We start from the raw sequence: 8,246 nt of genomic DNA on the forward strand, positions 1-8,246 counted from the left end.
TTTGAAGTCAAATCCTATTTATCCTTTATTTTTTTGTTGTCAAAAAAGATATACGCTTTGAAAATGCACTTTGCTTGTAGTTGAAGTTTTTCTATTTTATTTCTTTTCTCTCTATATATAGAAAAGACAGTTCTAGGACGACCACTAAGGTAAAACTGTGAATATGCAAAATGACCAGGGGTAACAACGTCATTTCTCACAATTGTAAAAGTTATTTCAAGTTCATTTCACGTTACTTTTCTGATTTCTCCACATAAATCTAGAAATGTCCATTCTTTGGTCTCTTTTATTCCAATACTAGAGAAACTCTCCCTCGCAATACAGTATGATAGAAATACTTTCTCCTTCACACTTTCAAAGTCGGTTCTTTTGACCTCTTCTCAATGACATGGGTTTTGCAATTTCTAAGTAAGTTTCATCTCAATCTATTACCTATACCTAATATTCTTTCAATTAGATTTCTCAATTTCATGGTTGATGCTTAATATTCAACCGACATTCATTCACTTCCTTTAGTATCTTTTATTGGTCTTTAATTTGTGCATTTATCTGTATTTATTCTTCAAAATTTCAAAACATTTTTGTTGGGTGTCTAAATTTCAGTTCTATTTTTTTTCAATCTTTGCTCAAATTTCTTCCAATTCTATTTCCCAACTTAAATTTTAGGTTGATGTCATTATTTTTCTGTCTAATTTCTCTCTAACGGCTGATGTGAAGGCTTTGAATTCTCTTTCAACTTTCAATAATACTTGGTAATGATATATTTCACCATCGTTGTCGCGCGGCAACACAACCTCAATCGAAAATAATGGTACAAAGAAGCGTAAGTATTTATGTCTCCTCTCTGCTCCATATCATTTTCTCTTCATCCATCCCCAAATCTTTTAAAAAAAATGAAATCGTCCAATGTACTCACAGAATCTTCTACAATATTACATAGACTATTTTTCAGAATACCCATTTGCAGTTTCATACATATTTACCTGCTAAGTTATTGTTTAGAACATAATGTTGATTTGAATTTCTCAACTACACCATTTTCCATTTATATATAGTTGTCATTAAGATAAGGACATTGATCTTCAATTTTTAGTATCGGTAGTCATGAAAAAATAAAAAGATCAGTTCGGTGCATTAAAACTCCTGCTATTCACAGGGTTCAGGCCGTATCGATAGTCATGATATTTCATTATTAGGATGTTAATTTTTCTTTCTAGTGCTCCTCCACTCTTCTTTGTTGACTACTATAAGATTACAGTTTGTTTGAATGCACAATAGATGGGTGATCAAATCTCCTTTTAATTTGTAATTGTGACTCGAGCTCCATTCTGTTAATTCTTGAAAATCACAGTCATATTTGCAATGTATTGATGGTTTTTGCAAGTTTAATGACTTTTAACAAGAAACAAAATGTCACTGGGTTGTTAGGGATGTGCATTTCTTGTTCCTCTAAGGTTTCTCCCCAATAAAATTCGATTTGTTAATTCTCGAAGTACCTAGGTGAGTTGGGGCTTTGGGCTACAGGTGACAAATTTTTTTTAAAATGAGGTTAGGTGACACAAGTCTTAATAATTGAGTGGGGGTGACAATTACTTAATTATGGATTAAGAAAGTTTGAAAAAATTTAAAATAACCCACAAGTTTTTAAATTTACACTTTGATCCAAATATTAGTTAATATAACAGAAAATGAAGGGGAAAAGATGTATTTTTCTCTCTCCTCATTTGTTGTTATTTTCTCTCTTTTTGCGATATTTGTTGTTCATTGTTGCTGCTGCTTTATTCATCATCTTCTGATTTATTATCATCACCTTATACTTCATTATCATCTTTATATTCTTCTTGTTGACCATTGTTGTTGTTGTTGTTGTTACCGCAACTGCTGCTCTTTGACCAATTTCTTATGTTAAATTTTATTTCGTACATCACTTTCAACTTTGGCATTTACTTAAGAGGAGACTTTGGGTAAGTCAAATTATGCTTTTTAGTTGAATTTGTCATCTGGATAGCTGCGAGTGTGCTATTTTTTCAACAATAGCTAGTACGCAAACATGAATGCAACATAAGAGCAATTTGTTTAAACAGATCCATCATTTGTGGCACCAGATAAATGTTCTGTTACAACTATAGACTTATGTTAGATTCATGTTTATGGTTCTAGGTGCCCATAATATGAATCAAATAGATGGGTATTCTGTTGCACCAGATTAGTAATCTATTCCAACAAACAAGTAATCTGTTGCAACAGAATATATATCTGTTGCAAAAGAATATTTATTTGTTGCAACAGATAATATTCTGTTGCAACAGATGAATAATCTGCTTCGAACAACAAAATACAACTTCTGTCACAAACCCAACAGATAACTCAACTCATGTGTTGATCTCTTGCTATTAATACTAGATTCAAATTATTCCTTAATTGTAGATATGTCATTTGTTGAGAAAAAGAAATAGATAGCATGAAAATTAAATAAGAATTAAAACGTCAAATGCATCAAACATAAATTTTTTATCAAACAAAAAAACAAAAATACATAGGTAAAAGAAAAAAAAAGCTTAATTATTATTATCATCATTATCATCATTATTATTTGTATGTCCAGCTGGCCAATCTTCAACCGGCAGCAGCAGCGCCCTCCTCAGCCTGCGGATCTCCCGCAATATCCTTACTCTGACGGTGGCCAACTTCCACTGCAGGTTATGAACCTCCTTTTACAGTTCCTGAAAAGCGTCTCGTAAAATAGCGACATCCCATACTGGATCAGCCATATCTAGAAAATGCATAAGTTGACAAAACACAAACGTAAAAATAAAAGTAAAGAAAAAAAAGAATTCGAATGTAATACAACGTATATTTACACAAAAATCAACAAAAAAAACTTACCAGAGACAGAAAAAAGCTATCAAGTCTTTGAAGAGAAAGTAGTTGAAGGTGTAACAAGAGCAAGGAATAAATAGAGTGTAGTAGAATGAATGATTGAGTAAGAAGAGACCTATTTGTAGAGGATTGAACTTGAATATGTTAGGCAAAAGGTCGCAACTGTTCACCTCCATTTATTAATGACATTTCTTGCTTACTGTGAAAAGTTATGACTTAATTAAATTAAGCAATATTGTGATAAGTCATGACTTTTCAGCTTATTATTATTAATAATTAGTTCTTTTCAGGAACCATTTTGATATTGAGTTGTGACAACAGATTATATAGCTGTTGCATTAGATAACTCATCTATGACAGCAGATATATCATCTGTTGCAACAAGTAGATAACTTGTTGCATCAGATAATATATCTGTTACAACATATAATCTATATATCTTTTTTTAAAAAAAATTATCTTCATGATATTCAAATTTTCTGAATTTTTAATTATATAAATTAATAAAACAGATTTAAAGACACAACTATTCACCTTATTTATTAATAACATTCTTGATTACTGTAAAAAGTTATGACTTTATTAAATTAAGCAATATTGTGATAAGTCATGGCTTTTCAGCTTATTATTATTAATAATTAGTTCTTTTCAGGAACCATTTTTATATTGAGTTGTGACAACATATTCTATATCTTGCACCAGATAACTCATCTGTCACAACAAATATATCATCCGTGGCAATAAATAGATAACCTGTTGCATCAGATAATCTATTTGTTGCAACATATAATCTATCTTTTTAAAAAAAATTATCATCATATCATTAATCCAAATTTGCTGACTTTTTTATTACATAAATTAATAAAACAGATTTAAAAATAAAATATTTTTGGTGAGTTTTTTACGGTTTAAATTGTGTTTATCATTTATTTCCTTATTATCTTCTGTGAAAAGAAATGACTTAATTAAATCAAGTTGGTGAGTTTTTTATTATTTTGACAAGTCATGACTTTTTAGCTTATTATTATTAATTAGTTCTTAAATTTAATTAACCTTTTTTTCTCAATTTAAAAATCGAAGACACCTGGTTTTCAATAATCGTTCCTTTGATAAACTAATAACTATTTTTTTACTGAGTTATGGAAACAGATTGTATATCTGTTACATCAGATAACCCGTATGTTGCAATAGATATTCCATCTATTGCAACAAATCGACCATCTATTTTAAGAGCTTTTTTGATTTCTTCTAACAACTGATTCATCAATCGCAACAGATGAGGAATTTGATGCATCAGCAGGGTTGTTTGTTTGCTGAATGTGTTTAGACAAAAAGTCACAGTCGTGACTATTCACCTTTTTCTTAACAATCATTATATAACTTAATTAATCTAATGTTGTGACTTTTTTTAAATTAAATAATCTTTCTTTTATGGTGATAAATTGTGTATATCATTTAGTTCCTTATTATTTATTAACAAACCATTTTTAGGAGAATCATGACTTTTCACCACCCTCTGTTGCCACAAGTGCTCAATCCCTACCTCCAACCATCGACATGTTGAGAATAGAGAATAAATAGAATAATAACTAAATATTAAATAAGAATTAAAATTCAAAGTCGACCAAACCAAACCAAACAAAATATATACATAGATTTTTGTATCCCTTATAGGTAGATCCGATATAAAAAATGAAAATACATACGCTAAAAGAAGAAAAAACCTAACCTAATTATTATTATTATTATTATTATTATTATTATTATTATTATTATTATTATTGTTATACTATTATTATTGTCAACCAGACAATTTTCATTCGGCAGCAGCAAGGCCCTCCTCAAGCTTGCTTCGAAGTCGGCTAAATCCCTCTGAAGTTCCCGCAAGGACTCGATATGAATCTTCTTGTACGAATCTGGATCATCCATATTTGTAATGTAAGTGTAGTAGAATGAACGAGTGAGAGTAAGAAAGGGAGAAAAGAAAGGAGGCCAAAGGGACCTATTTATAAATGATCGGATTGAAAGGAGTGACTTAGTCAAACAAAAAGCCACCACTGTTCATATCCCATAATTAAATAAAACTGGTGACTTTTCGAATATGTAAATTAAAAAAAATAGATCTAAATACAACATTTTATCTTTTTATTGTATTTTGAAAAGAAAAGATAATTGCTTTAAAATAAATCTAACAGATGGGTAATCTATTGCAAAATATATTCAATCTGTCAGATAAATTACAACATATTGACAATCTGTTGCAACAGATGGATATATTAGTTTGCCTTTCCAACAGATGTGGCTTCTGTTACAACTTGGTAGTTATCTGTTTATTTAATTTAAGCCATAGATGGGCTAGGAAGAATAAGGTGCATGCAGATGGATCCACTATCATATGTGTGTGAGTTAAGTAGTATTACTGATAAGGTCACCGGGACAACACACATAAAGTACAATATTTTTGTGAATGCAATTTTTAATCGATTAGGCACTGATCATTCAAACAAGATCCTGAATTGTACAGTTAAGTTTAATGGGTTCGAATTAATAAGGCTGAGGGCCTCATGAAGATGGTGCAAATACCTTGTTACAAATTATTGATGATTGTTGCTCGTGTTTATGCGTGTCAAGTTTTGAAAAGGGATCAATATTTGGTGTCATTGAAGAGAACCAATAGCGATTGGACTTAACTTTAAGTATGAATTGGACTCTGAGAACACCTTCGAAGCCTCACACTGTATCAAACAAGAATGGAAAACCAATAGAAATTCCCCTGGCCTAAATTTATATGGAAGGGTTGATCGAGAAGATGATTATACGCTAGAAGGAGCCGAAGGAGAATGCCTGCGAGGGAAAGGGGAGTTGATGAAAGACTATGTCATCTGAGAGATAATTGAAGAAGATACATAGGGTAAAAAGTAACTTCTAGTGAATCTGGCCGATGGACTTATCTTAAAACATGAGAAATCTGAATCAAGTGCAAATATGAAAGTTTGTCCGATAATGTAAATTCGTTTGTTGTCTCTCTGAAAGAAAAATAATGCAGATGGACACTTTGCTAGGGAGATGTAACTAGGTAGCGTGGTCAGGATTATTACTTAGATAGAAAATAGCAGAAGACTAAGAAAGCAGCCTTAAGGGCATCAAAGGTTGAAATGATGTACAGTAAGTCTAAAAAACTTGCGCCAACAACAATTGCAGTTACAGTAAGGAATATAAGCGAAGGTAGCAATTTTTGAATTTTAAATTGCATCTCATGCCTTCTTGTTTGTGGTTCCGATTAGGTCCACTGCTGTTGACCTGATCGAAACCACAAACGTGATTGAAAGGCAAATTGAGTGTCATTACTTCCTTAGCAATATGGATTGATTGATTGTGTTTTATAGCCTTAGCATGCTTTCAACATTTCTTGCAGAAGATCAGAGGCTTGCTCTAGTTTGTGAATTTTAATAATTTTCAAGCTTGCCTCCAGCTTGATAATTCTGTATTCAAGTTTGTCATTGCCGTCTTTGAAGTTGGTATAGAGTTCTTGATCTCTTGTGAGCTCGATCAAGAACACTACCTTCAAAGTTGTGGCATTGAATAAGGCCTTCAGAACACTTTCTTCAAAAGCCTTAAAGGATACATAGAGGGTTGTTGTGTTTGTTTTAGGTCAAAATGTGTTGATGCACATTGAAGATGTGGTCCCAATAATTGAACAACACACTTTTATCGAGCGTTGTTTAATGCAGCTTGCTCAACCAATTTGATAAATTAATAAGCAAGGAGTTACGTAGCGTGTGATCTAAACTGACTCTACCAAGACTATCAAACGTTACGTAACTCCAGGCTCATTACCTTATCAAAAAAATTTAACTGAGTTAGTGCACAAATAAAACGAGCTCAATCTCTCAGACTTTTTGTTAATCGCTCTTCTCTAATATAGATGACAAGATATCTGCTATGCAAAAGTCTACACCGTCGCCAAAAATTCTTACTAGGGCGCAAGTCTTCAGAAGACATCAATAGTAATATCTCAATATCAAGTGATATTAAGAGATAACTAGTCATGCCTTCTCAAGACGTTCGCTATGGCAAGAATTTCTGCTAATGACAAGATATCTTCCATGCGAAAGTCTACACCGTCAATGAAAATTCTTGCCAGAGCGAAAGTATTCAAAAGACATTATTAGTAATCTCTCAAGATCAAGGAAGTCTTGTACAAAAGTCTTTAGAAGACAATCGAAAATAAGAAAGTTTTTAGCAATGACTACACATAATTACGGCATCAACAACCTCACAAGATTCACTCCTCACACAAAAGAAAAGGCAGGAATATTTTCATTTGCATTTGCATGTTATTTAATTAACAAACCAAACAAAAATGAACTAAATCTAGTATTTAATTCATCTTTATTTGGTTTGTTAAATAAATAACATGTGAATGCAAATGGAAATATTTCTGCCTTTTTTTTGTATGAGGAGTGAATCTGGTGAGGTTGTTGATGATAATTATATGTAGTCACTGCTAAAAATTTTCTTATTTTCAAATGTCTTCTAAAGACTTTCGTACATGACTTCCTTGATATTGAGACATTATTAATAATGTCTTCTAAAGACTTTCACTCTGTTAAGAACTTTTGTTGATGGTGTAGACTTTCACATGGCAGCTATCTTGTCATTAGTAGAAATTCTTGCCGTAGCGAACGTATTGAGAAGGCATGACTAGTAATCTCTCAATATCACTTGATATTGAGAGATTACTGTTGATGCCTTCTGAAGACTTGCACCCTGGCAAGCATTTCTGGCGATGGTGTAGACTTTTTCATATCAGATATCTTGTCATCTATATTGGAGAATAGCAATCAAAGGAAAGGCTGAGAGATTGAAATCGTTTGACTTGTGCACTAACTTGAGTATATTTTTTATAGGATAATGAGCTTGGAGTTATGTAACTTTGATAAGCTTGGTATAGTTGGTTTAGATCACACACTACATAACTTATTGCTTATTAATTTATCAAATTAGTTGAGAAACACTCGATAAAAGTGTGTTGTTCAACTGCTGGGATCACATCTTCAGTGTCCATCAACACATTTTGACCTAAAACAAATACAACGAACCTCCATGAATTCTTTAAGGCTTCTGAAGAAAGTGTTTTGAAGGCCTTCTAAAATGCCACAACTTTGAAGGTGGTGTTCTTGATCGAGCTTACAAGAGATCAGGAACTCTTGACCAACTTTGAAGACGACAATGACAAGCTTGAATACAGAATCATCATGCTGGAGGCAAGCTTGAAAATTATCAAAATTCACAAACTAGAGCAAACCTCTGATCTTCTCCAAGAAATATTGAAAGCATGTTAAGGCTATAAAACACAATCAATT

The 8,246-nt window shown here is 32.1% G+C and overlaps 1 long non-coding RNA gene across 2 annotated transcripts; it reads left to right on the top strand.

The window, feature by feature from the left end:
- Positions 1 to 265: 265 nt before the first annotated feature.
- Positions 266 to 4,959, top strand: LOC107866210. Of its 2 annotated transcripts, XR_001672813.2 has the most exons (4): positions 266 to 408; positions 718 to 823; positions 2,606 to 2,699; positions 4,690 to 4,959. It is a non-coding gene; the product is annotated as an uncharacterized LOC107866210 (long non-coding RNA). The 2 variants fall into 2 exon arrangements; XR_007054028.1 differs by lacking the exon at positions 718 to 823.
- The last annotated feature ends 3,287 nt before the right edge of the window (positions 4,960 to 8,246 follow it).

The sequence above is a fragment of the Capsicum annuum genome, chromosome 3 (assembly GCF_002878395.1).
Source record: "Capsicum annuum cultivar UCD-10X-F1 chromosome 3, UCD10Xv1.1, whole genome shotgun sequence".
Taxonomy (NCBI): domain Eukaryota; kingdom Viridiplantae; phylum Streptophyta; class Magnoliopsida; order Solanales; family Solanaceae; genus Capsicum; species Capsicum annuum.